This window comes from Diabrotica virgifera, chromosome 1 (assembly GCF_917563875.1).
Source record: "Diabrotica virgifera virgifera chromosome 1, PGI_DIABVI_V3a".
NCBI lineage: Eukaryota > Metazoa > Arthropoda > Insecta > Coleoptera > Chrysomelidae > Diabrotica > Diabrotica virgifera.
The window spans coordinates 59,632,855-59,647,957 of NC_065443.1; the positions used below are offsets into that span (position 1 = coordinate 59,632,855).

General features: G+C 30.9%; 1 protein-coding gene across 5 annotated transcripts in view; it reads left to right on the plus strand.

Annotated features, from left to right (window-relative positions):
* The window catches only part of LOC114331358 (leucine-rich repeat-containing protein 15-like), a 58,607-nt gene that overhangs the window by 28,771 nt on the left and 14,733 nt on the right, over nt 1–15,103 (plus strand). The window contains exon 1 of one of the 5 annotated variants that reach the window (XM_050656531.1): nt 11,852–11,989. The exons of the other annotated variants lie outside the window; for them this stretch is intronic. The gene's annotated coding sequence lies outside the window, so the exon portion shown is untranslated. Of the gene's footprint in view, nt 1–11,851; nt 11,990–15,103 lie in introns of those variants that run through there. 5 annotated transcript variants of the gene reach the window in all.

A 15,103-nucleotide genomic window follows, 5' to 3' on the forward strand; every position in this document is an offset into this window, starting at 1 on the left:
TCCGTTGTGAAGAACGTCTTTTGCACGTCTTCAAGAAGTACCGGCAAAACATTTTGCAAAAAAACTTATAGGCCTCTCCATTTAGTGTTCTGGGTAATTCATAAAATATTGTACCTTTGTATCCTTGTATTAAATATTGTATCTTTTACCCTTTCTGTATCCTTTACAAATTTCTCGTTGTTAAGGAATACCTGTTCTTTTGGAATAAAACAAAATAATCTTGGTTTGTTTGATATAAGGGGACGAGGACAGTGTGAAAAAATGTAAACACTAGCCATTTGGTTGATATTTACATTTTTACTTTACTATCGACCAGATACATATGACCTACAAACCTACTATTTTTAAATGTGTCAACATGCGTGCTTTAGCTTTTGTGTTGCACGGTGTTGCCAGACTTCAATTTGCATATCAAAATGTATTTTCGTTTTTTGGTCAAACGGCTGAATTTAGAAAAAAATGTTATGAGACTTTTTTGTTCCACGTTGTGCCTTCTATCTATACCTTTAAGGAACGCACTATTTTCGGGGACACCCTGTAGATCAACTAGCATGGTAGACAACATACAGACTTGTCTTACTCCTGCACTAATGGTAATGCTATTGGAGACTGATGGTTAATTCAAATGCCAGAATTTTGTTGGCAGTAAAAGTTTTTTTTGTTCTTAAATCTTTGTCCTGCTCTGAATTAGGCCTGGATCCCGCGTACAAAGAAAAGTTTATTAATAGCAAGCTAAATATTTGTTAATGTTTGTCCGACAAATATATTGAGCATTTTAATAAGTCCCACACGTAGACCATGTCAATTGGTGGTACATAGCAATCTGATTTTTGCATGAGAGTTTAATGAAAGGGTAACAAATCAATTGGAAGTGCTCAGTGGCGGCTCGTTATAGTAGATGCGTAGATGGTGGTGAGGCACACTACATCTGAGGAATTTTATTATGATGGTTAGCTTCTCTTTAATGGCCGGAAGGTCGATTTTGTGACGTTATAACGCTAGGACTAAGCTAGGACAAATAATCCCGGACAAAAATCCCCACAAATTATCCCTGGACAAAAAATCCCCAGACAAATAATCTCCGGACAAAAAATCCCCACAAAAAATCCCGTTCAAATAATATCCACAAATTATTTAGACAAAATATCCCCACAAAAAATTCCGGACAGAAAATCATTAAGACATATTTGCTGCCAATTAGTTCTCTAAAAGTTTTCCCGTGAATTCGATCGACTTAAATGCTTTCAGCCTCAGTGTATAGAGTTATTTTGAATTCTAATTCCATATCGAAAACTTCAAATTTTAGGTAACAAAAGAGTGTGAGTTTTTTCAAAAATTGTGGAAGATATGGGGTATGAGGTAAGACTGTGAGAATCATGTTCCAATATTATTTGCTTTAATCTTTTGCTCACTCTGATTTGAATAACCATGTTCAAAACATTGCCATTGTTCAAAAAAATTTGTGGGGATTATTTGTCCGAGATTTTTTGTGGGGATTTTTTGTCCGGGGATTATTTTTGTCCCGGGATTTTTGTGGGGAGTTTTTGTCCGGGATTATTTGTCCGGGGATTATTTGCCGAACCCTCGCTAGGGCGTTAGCCTCGATTAGAACCAATCTTATATTGTAAATGTATTAAATATAGGGAAATACAAACAAGCAAGTAAGCAAATTACTGTTATATTATAAGATTGATTTTTATGTTAAGTAAACTAAGGGTTAAACTTCGTTTTTTGGTATTTTATTTTATGTTTTTTTTATAAAAAGCGTGCTTTAAGAAAATAAATCATTATAAAAGAAAGCATGATTTCTAAATTTTTTATTTATTTATTTAATTGGCATTGATAAATGCCACACAGCCAGTATGACATTGCTAAAATATTCTAAACATAATCTAAACTAATATAAAACTATATCTAAAACTACTTTACAAAACTACAATACAAGCGTCCATAGCAAATAAGGGAAGCAAGGTCAAGTACTTAACTTCATAACTAAAAAAAAAAAAACACATTTTGAGGCGTGCCTCAAGGATGGATGAATATCGTTCCCAGAATTGGTGGCACATTTTTCAAATTTTGCGGCTTTTACTGTCCCATTTTAAGAAAGGGTAGTACGCTAGACAAAGAGGTTTGAAGCAAGCCTCATCTGTAATGATTTATCCTCAAGCAAGCCTCATCTAAATTTTTTATTTATTTATTTAATTGGCATTGATAAATGCCACACAGCCAGTATGACATTGATAAAATCTTCTAAACATAATCTAAACTAATATAAAACTATATCTAAAACTACTTTACAAAACTACAATACAAGCGTCCATAGCAAATAAGGGAAGCAAGGTCAAGTACTTAACTTCATAACTAAAAAAAAACACATTTTGAGGCGTGCCTCAAGGATAGATGAATATCGTTCCCAGAATTGGTGGCACATTTTTCAAATTTTGCAGCTTTTACTGTCCCATTTTAAGAAAGGGTAGTACGCTAGACAAAGAGGTTTGAAGCAAGCCTCATCTGTAATGATTTGAGAAAGTTGGAATGAGATGGATGATGCATATAATACTGGCACGTGAAAGAAGGATACAAAGATAAAGAGTCAGGGCTGTACCGATTTTAATCTTTTTCATAAAAATAAAGTTATTTAGGAAATTTCAAAAAACTAAATTATATTTAAAAAACTGATTATGAAATAACGAAATAACGTAAATAGTCGATTGATATACTGGTGAGGCACTGCCTCACCTGTCTCATAGGACAAGCCGCCACTGGAAGCGCTGTCCGACAAAATACATGGGACGTTTTCGTAGTCTAAAGTTCAAAATCTGTAACCTGTTCCACAATTAAAATTTCCCCTGTACCAGCGTTCCCGTACATCAAAGTTTGTCCGACTAGACATCGTTAAGCTATTAACAAATTTTCAGCTTGCTATTATTAAACTTTTTTTGGTACGCGGGATCCAGCCTAAATTATTAACAAGAGCTTCCTGCAATTTTTTATACTGTACAGCGCGAACGGTATTTGCAGCAACGGTATTTACAGCTCTTGCCTATCGAGTCGAAATTCGAAATCCAAACTGATCACTTCCAATTTCCTGTCGTGACTATGTTTAATAAAATTTTAAGAGGCCGGCTTCCAAGATTTATTAGTCTTTTCTTCGAATTTGGTTTTATCGGTATTGGTATGAAAACAGATTCCAATCATTCTAAACACACCATATTATGATAATATACCACATGCCACTTTTTATTTTTAACGAGAATTTCTTAAGTCTCCTATGGAGGTTCACTGCTGAACATAGGTCTACCTCAATTATCTCTTTCATATCGCTGTTCCCTCATTACGTGTCCCAGATATTGTAACTTTCTTATTTTTACTGTGTTTATCTATTATTTCATATTCTTTACCCATTACTCCCAATATTTCCGTGTTCGTTTTCTTTTGTGTCTATGTTATTCTAAGTATCCTTCTCTAACAACACATTTCAAATGACTGTAGCTTATTTATGTGTTCTTGATTCAGTGTCCAGATTTTGATTTTAAGTCTATACTGTGTCTATACAGTCTATATTGCAGTGTCGAAAACGCAACGCATTTCAGAGCTCTAAAGCCAGCCACACACGATACTGCGACGTCATTCAATTTTATCGAATTTTCCATTTCAAACGAAGAGTATCATGATTTTATACAGGGTGTCCCCGAAAATAGTGCGTTCCTTAAAGGTATAGCGGTATAGGTAGAAGGCACAATGTAGAATAAATAATTACACTTTTATAAAAAAGAACTTTTTTATAATAAAACGTGTTTATTATTATTTATAGGAGAGAATATAAAATAATTTGACGATATAAAATGCTTAAAATCCCAAAAATTATACTATAATAAAAAAGTAATTTTTATAATAACACGGTTTTGTTATATTATATAGGACACAACATGTTTCTAAAGAATAAAATAAGAATTTTTAGTAGGTGTATTAACTGTTAAAATTATAATTCCAAAAATTACACTAGTATAAAAAAGTACTTTTTATAACACCACGGTTGTTTAAAATTGTATATATAATATTTATATTATAATAATTAACTTATAAAATACGAATTTTAAGTATATCAACTTTTAATTATTTATTAAAAAAATTAAAGAAAGATACGCAACAGCCGTGTTCGAACTAGGGAACTCTCGGTCTGCAGTCTAATGCCACTGACCCACCATCAATTTGTAGATATCGATTTATTAACGTACTTTAAAATATCATTGCATTAGCCACATTTTAAAACCTTTTTATATACTTGGGTTGGTTGGTGTCACGGACTCCGCAAATTTTGTAATCCATTTTAAAAATAGTTCTAGGCTACCTAGACATCTGAAATTTTCAGGATAGCTTAGAACTATCTAACAATGCAATATTTTACTGTTATTATACAGGGTGATTAATAATTAGTGGGGTGAAGCTCCGTAGATCCGTTATAGTAATGTATATCCGTATAGCAAGGGGTTCCATTAGGTTAAATTTCAACAGTCACGAACAAGTTCACCTAGGCCACGTTGCCAGGTCATTTAAATTTATGAAAATAAAAATTCACTTATATGGAGTACAATGTAATTTATTTTTTAGCAACGGTTAACTTTAGAAAAAAATGTTATAGGACTTTTTGTTTTAAATTGTGTATTATATCCATACCTTAAAGGAACGCACTATTATCAGGGACACCCTGTACATATAAACTGTTGGATCCAAATTCATAGTAGCAGGAGACTGTAATGCCAAACACATCACATGGTGTTCCAGATTAATCACGCCTAAAGGTCGAGCATTAATGAATACTATTCAACAAAATTAATATACAGGGTGTAACAAAAATACAGGTCGTAAATTTAACCACATATTCTGGGACCAAAAACAGTTCGATTTAACCTAACTTACCTTAGTACAAATGTGCACAGAAAAAAAGTTACAAAATGAAAATCGACTTTTTTCCAATATATCGAAAACTATTAGAGATTTTTTATTGAAAATGGACACGTAGCATTCTTATGGCAGTAGTTTCTTAAGAAAAAATTATAGTGAAATTTGGACACTCCATAAAATTTTATGGGGGTTTTGTTCCTTTAAATCCCACCAACCTTTTATGTACGTTCCAATTTAATTATTATTGTAGTACCATTAGTTAAACACAATATTCTAAAAACTTTTTTACCTCTTAGTACTTTTTCGAAAAGTCAGTTTTTATCGAGATATTTTGAATATTTGTCAAATCCACCACATATTTGTATATGGTTAAGTACGGTTATGGAGACTTGGTAATAACATGAAAATTTATTTATGATTTACATTTTTAGGTATATTTTGAACCATATTAAAAAAGAAGCCACATCTCGATAAAAGGTGTCTTATCGAAACAATACAAAGAAAACAAGAAATATAAAGAAAAGAAGAAAACCCCCATAAAATTTTTAAGGGGTGCACAAATTTGACTATAATTTTTCTTTAAGACGCTCCTTGTATAAGAATGCCACATGTCCATTTTCAATAAAAAATCTCTAACAGTTTTCGATATACTCGAAAAAATCTATTTTCATTTTGTAGATTTGGTAGATTTTGCTGTAACAAAAGAGATATCTGACATCCATGGTGCAATAGAGTCAAACTTCGATTTAAGCATAAAACACAGCACAATAATAATAACTTTAAGCACACACATGTAGAACATCACCACCCAAACTATCAACTAAAGAAACAAACTGAGCCCAGAGCACGAAAAATAGAATTCTATTTTGCTGACGTCACAAAATTGAATTTTATAACGGGAGAATCGACGGTTGCTAGGCAACGTGATGTCACTAAAATAGAATTCTATTTTGCGTACTCCCACTACTGGAATATTTTCCAAAATTCTGTAAATACAAAGATTTGACTAATTAGGATAAAAGAAAACCAAGAGGTAGAGAGAGCAGTAGACTATTTAACAACAGTTTTACAATTTACTTACAAACAGCAGCGTGGGAAGCAACACCTCAGCGTCAAAGAAGTGTTAATATCCCCCTCCATATAAGAGAATTTGTAGCAGAAAAAAGAAGAGCTTGACGCATATGGCAACAAACGAGAAATCCATTAATTAAAATCACTGAAGGTGGATTTGAACTATTACCTCCGACCTCCGATTTCGTTGAACCTCCATCGATTTTTATGAAAAGTGGTGAGTGGTTAGAGGATAACTTAAGAAACAAAGGTGACCTGGTGTCAATTTGCGCTTTTTGCATTTTATGAGTGAAATCCACCCTTGTTTTAAAATTATTTTTTATTTTTCTGAAAGTGCAGTCACCGAAGATGTTCACCTCCGATTTCGTTGAACCTTCATTGATTCCAATGAAAATTGGAGAGTAGTTGGAGGATACCTAATGAAAATTGGAGAGTAGTAGAAACAGAAGTGATATGGGCCAACTTGCGGTTTTTGCATTTTAGAAATGAAATCCACCCCTGCTAATAATTTTCTATATTTCTGAAAGTGCAGTCACCGTAGGTTTTCACCTCCGATTTCATTGAACGTTCATTGATTCTCATGAAAATTGATAAATAGTTAGAAAATATCTCAAGAAACAAAGTGATATGGTGACAATTTTCGCTTTTTGCATTCTAGGGGTGAAATTCACCCTCTTTTAAATGGTAAAAATGTAGATTCTGGCGATGAGCATAATGGCGTAAGTACCTAATCTAGTTTAATCAAATAAAATAAATGTATTTTAACATTTCTGTGCATGATTTATGAGTTTCATTAATTTTTCTACCGATTTTGGCAACCTCCGCTTAAATCAAAAATCATACAAAAAATATGTTTAATTAAATATTTTCGCAATCAACCTAATAAAATTTCACGTAGGTAATTGTTGTTGCAATTAATGTTGGGAAAGAATCACCAATAACTCACAAATAAAAGTAGTTAAGTATGTGGAATACTTAGAAAATAATAAAGTATCATAAAATAGCATTTCATTACAATGCTAAAATACAGGGTGCTCCATTTGAGAAAACTCAAGAAATACTCATTGAGTTTCGACCAATCCTGTATACTAAAATTAAACATTTAGCTATATTAATAATTTTTAACAATAGTAGACTATATTAAAAATCATTTTGAACATAAATAGATTTTTTTATGTCAAATCGCTAAAATTATACAGGGTGTGGATATTGCTATGAAATTAATAAAGAAATGTGATTATCTCTAAAAAAATGTGAAACTACTTTGTATAACACTACAAAACCTTATATTTTAAGAAAAAAAACATCGAGGAGATTCCAAAAATTAAAAAAATACAAAGTGTTCGATTAAAAAAAAAAAGAAGTGTTTCATTATTTCAATATGGCTGGCCCTGTATATACTCTGGGCTAATTAGCAAAATACTCTGGTCTAATTAGAAAAAGTTATTTACCAGCAATTTTATTGCTGGAATCGAATATTTTGATTGTATATATGTATTAATAATAATATAGGTATGCAAAGTCCGCAAAACTTAATCTATTATAACAACACAAAAGCAAGTTTGGCATTTAATAATGCGTTAGTTAGATGGCTCTACTCGAGTTACTTGGGAACAAAAAAAGAATGAAGAAAATTGCTCCATGGGAAACGAAGAAAATGCATTTTTTTAACGTATACCGATTTTGAACTTTGAGATTACATTTTCTCCAACCTAATTTTTAATTAGAATTTTGCTATTTTTGGCAATTTCCACTCGTAATATTGATAGTTTTGATTATAATAATATGTTATGAGTATTTTAAAGATATGAAAATTAGTGTGGAGAAAGAGGACAAAAATAAAAGGTGATGATTCGAAAATTATGATCCTATTATTTATATCTTTGCCGTAAATGCCGGTCAACTTTGACCGGTTGTATCTCAGAAACCATTCATTACAATTAAACGTTTTTTCTTTTAAAAAAGCGTCCTGCCGCTTTTCCTCCAATACCGTTTTCACGATTTAATTTAATTTAATATTTCCCGAGATATTCTATTTGTTTATAAGCCAAAAAATTGTTTATAATTTTAAAATATTCCTGAGGCTGCTTAAACACTCCAATTTCAATTATGTAAAGTACATTAGATAGGTACAGTCTCTTTATATACAAATATCAGAGTTATTCTTATGTATCATAATTATTGTGGTTATTATAGCGACCGTAATTTTTTAATTAACAATTCAATTGTTGCTAAACTGTTCATTCAATTTCCATGGGCTTCTGGAATTATAATCTATATGAAAAGAGCTTTTATATTACCACGTTATGTAATTATTGATAAACAGTTACTTATCTGAAATTTTAGTTGAACATTAATTTTTTGCTGGAAAAACCCGCATTTTCCGGGGAAAATTTTCGTCGAAGTATATCGGCAAAAACACGTCTCTATGCAGAATTTAATTACGGTGAATTTTTATTTTGGTGTTTTTGGTGTAAAGTTAAAATCTTTGGAGTTATAGAGCAAAAATTGAAAACAACACGATTTTCGGGCGCCATTTTGTTTATAAAAAAAAGTAGCACACTATCTGCGGACTTTGCATACCTATATTATTAATATATACAATCATAAGATTCGATTCCAGCAATAAAATTGTTGGTAAATAACTTTTCCCAAAAATGGCCTATTCTCCGATAATTCAATCTGCCCAGACTAATATTAAGAAATATTTTAAAAATTATGATCCTATCTACGACCCAATCTTACCTATACAGGGTGTTTCATTAATAATTGTCCATATAGTAACTGGAAAAACCTTAGCACAAAATACGAAAAATTAATCTAAAACACTTAAATAAAATGTGGTTTCTTACTGAGTTACAGGGTGGTTTATCTAAAAATTTAAAAACTATTCTTGCTCAGCATTTTAAAACCATTACATATGCACCAGGGACTCCTTTCTTATTGAGTGCCCACCACAGAATCTCTCGAGGAAATCTGCCATATGCTTTCTCAAGATCAATGAATACCATATGAGCGTTTGTTTCTTTACTCCTGTATTTTTCCATCAACTGCCTTATAATGAAAATTGCGTCTGTTGTTGATCTGCCCTGCATAAAGCCAGATTGATTCTCGGATATGTCGGTCTCTTCACGTATCCGTCTATCAATTACTCTCTTCCATATTTTTATGGTGTGGCTAAGCAGTTTTATAGCCCTGTAGTTTGTACACTGCTGTATATCTCCCTTGTTTTTGTAGACAGGTACTAGTATACTGCTTCTCCATTCGTCTGGCATTTGTCCAACTTCCATAATTCTATTAAATAAATCTGCTAATGTTCGGAAATGGATAAAACATCTAATTATTCTAAGCACCTTTTATTCTATAGCATTTTTTTAATAAGTTAAAACGTTTCGAGTTATTTGCGAGTAAATGCCTACCTTCATTTTTCAACAAAAAAAACCACGTTTTTAGGCAGTTTTTGGCAAATAAATCAAAAGGTAAGTATTTTATTGAAAAAACATTCTTAGCAAAAAATATAGGCCATTAAAAATTAAAAAAAAAATAGTGTATGCATGAACTCACTAGACCCAGCAGAAGCAAAGTTCTAGCTAATGAAGGTTCACATCCGTCAAATTTCAAAGTGAATATTTCAACGTAGAATAACCAAAAAAATGATGCACTTTTTGGAGAAAACTCAGTAGAACTTTTTTAAAGTGTTTAACAAAATATTATTTTTTGTTTTTTAAAAAAGTTTCTAGTATCAAAAGTTAGCACGTTACGCTCAAAATAAAGTTGATCTCTTTTTTTTGTTAAAAAACTCGGGAAAGTCACCCCCTAATTACCATCTTAAAAATTGGTTTTAAAGTAAATCTGTTTTAATTTTTAATTTTGAAAAGAAATGTTTTTTTTTTCAAAATAAAATGTATTAGTGTGACCAAAAATCACAAAGAGTAAAAAAGGTAGTTTTTGCTTTCCTGAATATTTTGGATTTTTTGTTTTTTTTTGGTAAGGCATAATAGGTTAAGATATGGCTATTCTAAATTTGAATACACTCGTGATTATTGACCAGTTCAAGTCTTTCAACTATAGCCCCTTCAAAAATAAGCCACTTTGAGCCGATGAAACTTACAGATATAAACGACACATACACGAGTAAAACAACTTCTGAGGTAAAAATAATTAATTTCATTTTTGATGCTAATTAGGGGGTGACTTTCCCAAGTTTTTTGACTAAAAAAAGAGACCAACTTTATTTTGAACGTAACTTGCTTGCTTTTGATGCTACAAACTTTTTTAAAAAACAAATACACATATTTCTTAAACACTTTAAAAAAGTTAATATGATTTTTATTAAAAATTGCATGATTTTTTGGTTATTTCACGTTGAAATAATTCACTTTGAAATTTGACGGATATGAACATATTTTTCATTAGCTAGAACATTCTACTGGGTGTACGGAGTTCACGCATACATCATTTACTTTTTAATTTTTAATGTGCTATATTTTTATTAAGTATGTTTTTTTCAATAAAATACTTACTTTTTGAGTTATTTGCCAAAAACCGCTAAAAACGTGTATTTTTTTGTTGAAAAATGAAGATATTTACTCGCAAATAACTCGGAAAGTTTAAGCTTAGTGAAAAAATGCTATAGAATAAAAGGTGCTTAGAATTAAATATTTTATCCATTTCCGAACTTATTTTGAACGTATATTTTTTCACCCCTTATAAGGGCAAAAACACAGAGGTCCAATATCATTTTTTTGCTTTGACATGTTATCTATATGTTTGCCAAATTTCATGTCAATCCAAACGGTGCTTTAAAATTTGGAGCAAAAACCGTGATTCAATGAACTATAAGTTGATAACCGTTGCTAAGGGCAACCGACACAATAAATCACATTCATAAAGAAACATAAATCTCAACTACACTTTAAAAGTCGTTTTTAATAATAAAATGTAATTTTCGTTTAAAATAATTTTTATTTTAAAATAATATAATTATTTCTTTAGTCAATGACTGTGAAATATTTTCGTAATTGTTATAAATAAAGTCACTACGATTTAAGAAAACAAAAACAGTTATCTCGGCTTCAGTTGGTCGTAAAAATTTTTTATTTTGTTTTGAATCTTTATTTTGTCTTCAGCAACAATAATCTGCAAAATAGAAACTTATAGGATGTATAGGGGCGGCTTCAGTTCTAAATGTTTATAACGAAATTTGCCCCCTTATTTTCAAACCGAAAATAACAGGTTGAAAAATGTTTTACGCATTTATTTACATCAGAATATGAAAATACAAGTCTTTAAAAGGAGAGTGGACCTTGGATTAATTCTCTACAATTTTTTTTCAAAAAGTTATAGCCTTCGACATTTGCCCCCTTGGGATAAACAACTTGTAATATCTAAGCAACAAGTTCACCAATGGGCTCTACAATTTTTTTTGTGTTTAAAATTGAAAGGTCTTCATATTAAAGCCTTAAAAAATAAATAAAAGTTATTTTTACAATAAATAATTCAATTGCAAAAAAAACGGTCATTTTTGACCTTTCGAAGGCTGTTTTGCAATAACGTATTCGTTAAATTAATCTTTCCATAGCTCAAATTGTTGGTTTTTTAATTTGCTACAATTTTCTATTTAAAAGTTTTTTTCTAAAATGGATATCCTAAGCTGCAAAATTAAAAATCTTTAAATATTGCAAATTTAACAAATGAAAATCGTCATAAATAAAAAACCGCACAAAATTTTTGGTTACATTTTAGTAGAAGTTATTCCTGGCATCGTCCTTTACAACCCCTGATAGGTTTCAAAAATTCCTGAATTATATCACGTTATTTCACCCACAGCCTGGGGTATCAGTTCTAATCTGTGTTTATTGCAGAGAATTATTGTTTTCATTTTTATAGATTTTTTAGTAGGTATTAAAACTCTGCATATAAGTCAATTTTGAAAGCACTGCTTCAGGAGTTGACAACATTGTTCAAAAACCTTCCGTTTTGAACATATCGGCATATTGGTTTTACTTCGTCAGTAAGTACTTAATATTTTATTTGTACTTTTTTTATTTATACTTAGTTTGCTCAAAGCCGAACGTGAGAATCCTTTTTTAATTTTGCAACTTTGATTATTGTTAATATATTGCTGTTATGGACCAAGTTTGTCGTATTGGGTTGTTTTAGGGTTAATTCTTAAACTTACCTCAATTGACCCAGAATTCAGCATAACTACTTAACAAATCTTGAGCTTGTTTGAGATTATGTGAAATCGGCATGATTTCGTTAGCAAAGCTTAAGTAGTTTTTGACAACAGATGATCTATCTATAAGCGAAGTTCTTACAGCCTCTGCCGTATCTGGCATGTTTCTGTACATTCATTCGTCTTCTTGACAGCTTTACCTCTCATTATGAGCCGTACATTTTCTTTCCAGGCAACTGAAGGTCTTTCACTTCTTCTTTGTTGTGGTAGGTATGTAATTTAAAGCTTTCTTTGGTCATATATCTTCATTCATTCGTTTCACGTGACCACACCACACTAGTTGTGTCGTTTCAATTCTATTTACACTGGAATATACAATGTACAGTATTTATCCTCCTTCTAATATTTTCATTCCTGATGTGATCGTTTTTGGATATACCACAAGCTCTCCTTAGATAATCCATTTCTACTACTTCTATTCTTTTTCTATATTTTTTCGTGATCTGTCAAACTTCTGCTCCCTAAGTCATAATAGGCTCTACCAAGGTTCGATAGATTGTTAATTTCGTTTTTTGTCTTATATCTTTAGACCAAAGTAGAGAGCTTAGAGTGTTTGCCACTTTTTTGCCCTGCTGCGTTCAGTTTTCGATGTCTCTTTTGGTAGTGCGTTCTTTGGATATTATAGATCCGAGATACATATTTATATTCTTTATATGTTTTTGTGGGTCTAATTTCTAACTCTGAATCTTCTTTATCATATAGCTCAGTAAATGAACGGGAAATACGGCGATACCGTGTAATTTTCAGGGGCAACTGAGAATTGCATGAAAATTTGGATTTAGGTTCTACTTACCCTCCACTTCAAAGTTGAATTTGTGCCGTTGGTTGCTTTAACTTGGGGGGTGACAGTCACCCCTTGTCGGGGGCAAAAAACGCGTGTTTAAAATAAGCCCGGAAGAAATGGATAAATTAACTCATTATAAGCAACTTTCGTTCTAAAAAGTTTTTATGTAAGTCAATACTTTTCGAGTTATTTGTGATTGAAAATATTTATTTTTCGACAAAAAACTACGTTATCAGACGATTTTTCGCAAATAACTTAAAAAGTAAATATTTTATCGAAAAAATATTTTTAGCAAAAATGTAGCTTAGAAAAAAAAAACGAAGAGAGTTGTGTATTCGTAAAGTCTATAGGTCCAGCAGAAACCAATTTGTAGCTCATGAAAAATACATTTTTATTCGTCCATTTCCAAATCTTATATTTCATCGTGAAATAACCAAAAAGTGAAGCACCTTTCGGGAAAACCCATTTAAACTATTTTAAAGTGTTAAAAAAGCTTTATTTTAATTGTTTATAAAAGTTTCTAGCATTAAAAATAAGCGAGTTACGCTCGAAATAAAGTTGTATTTCCCTTTTTTTAAATCATGAAAATCTTCCCCGTTTAGCTCACCAAATGAAATTAATCGTTAGCGCTTTACAAACAATTTACTTTACTTATCTATTTGTTATATGATCTGTGATCTGTTAGTTTCACCGGTTTAAAGTGCTTATTTTTGAAAGGGTTTTAGTTAAAAGGGCTTGCACTAGTCATTAATCACGAGTGTATGCAAACTTTGAACAGCCATATCTTAACCAATTTTTGACTTACAGAAAAACAAAATGAAACTAGCATATTTATAACAAAAAATCCTACATTTTCTTACTCTTTTAGATTTTTCGTATTACTAATACTTTTTAAGTTTTTTTGAAAAAAGGAAATTTTTCCAAAATTTTTATAAACATTTTTACTATGAAACCAAATTTTTTCAAAAATAAGCACTTTAAGCCGGTCAAACTTACACATTATATTTATATAAACAATACACATACATTTAAAGTAAATGGTAAAAAGCGGTAATGATTAATTTTATTTAGGGTGCTAAATAGAGGGAGATTTTCACGATTTTTTGAAGTTATACTTCTTTAGGCGCGATATGAGGGTGAATTTTAATATCATTAAAACCTTCAATCTGGGCGCAGTCGCATTATACCTTTGTTCTGATTGGATGTTCAAATGACATGTCAAAAATTATTCAATATGGCGGCTGTGGCACAGCTGTGGTTCGATTATTTATGGTTGTTGCGTTTTGAAATTTGTGGGAAAAGAAACAACAAACAAAAGTTAGTTAATAGTTATTCTGCCTTTTTAAATAGTTTTCATATATATTTTTGGACTTTTGGACTATTTTGGACAAGGAAAACTCATTCTAATTTGGTAAGTAGTTTTTATGATAATCATATTGTAATTATACATTTGGATTGGGTTGGAATACATTTATTTTCTCGAGAATGAGGATTTTAGAGAGAAATCCGAAATTAGGTCCGATTTTTATTTTTAAATTATGATTTTTTGGCGTAGATTTATTTATCTAGTGTGTATGTAATGCTTTGATTTACATACTTAATTTGATTACCAACAAAAGTTCTACCAATCTTCATCTAATATATTGTTTTTTTACTGTTTTGTTATATTTTAATATTTTCTTCCACAAAAATCAAACTACATAATTTGAACAAACTACATAATTCAGAACAACTGTCAAACAGTAAAACGTTCAGTTACCCTATTTTTCCACATGACAAATAATGTGTAATTGGATGAGTGAGTCTAGGCTTCGATTACGAATCAAAGCGCCCCCAAATTCGCGGGTTCGAATCCCGATGAAAGTCTTTATTTTTTTTATGCATTTTATGATTGTAAGTATATTTGTTATATAATTTTTTTCAGAAAATGCGTATTTAAAATTTTTGCCAACAATTATTATCGTTCAGAAATCATTTTTTCTTTGTGGCATTTTTCAATGTGTTTGTGTGCGTTTTATTCTTTTATTTTTTAAAATTTTTGGTATTGTCTTAATAAAAATTTTTGGAAAGTAGTAAGTATTAAAATTAGTTTAATATTTAAATAA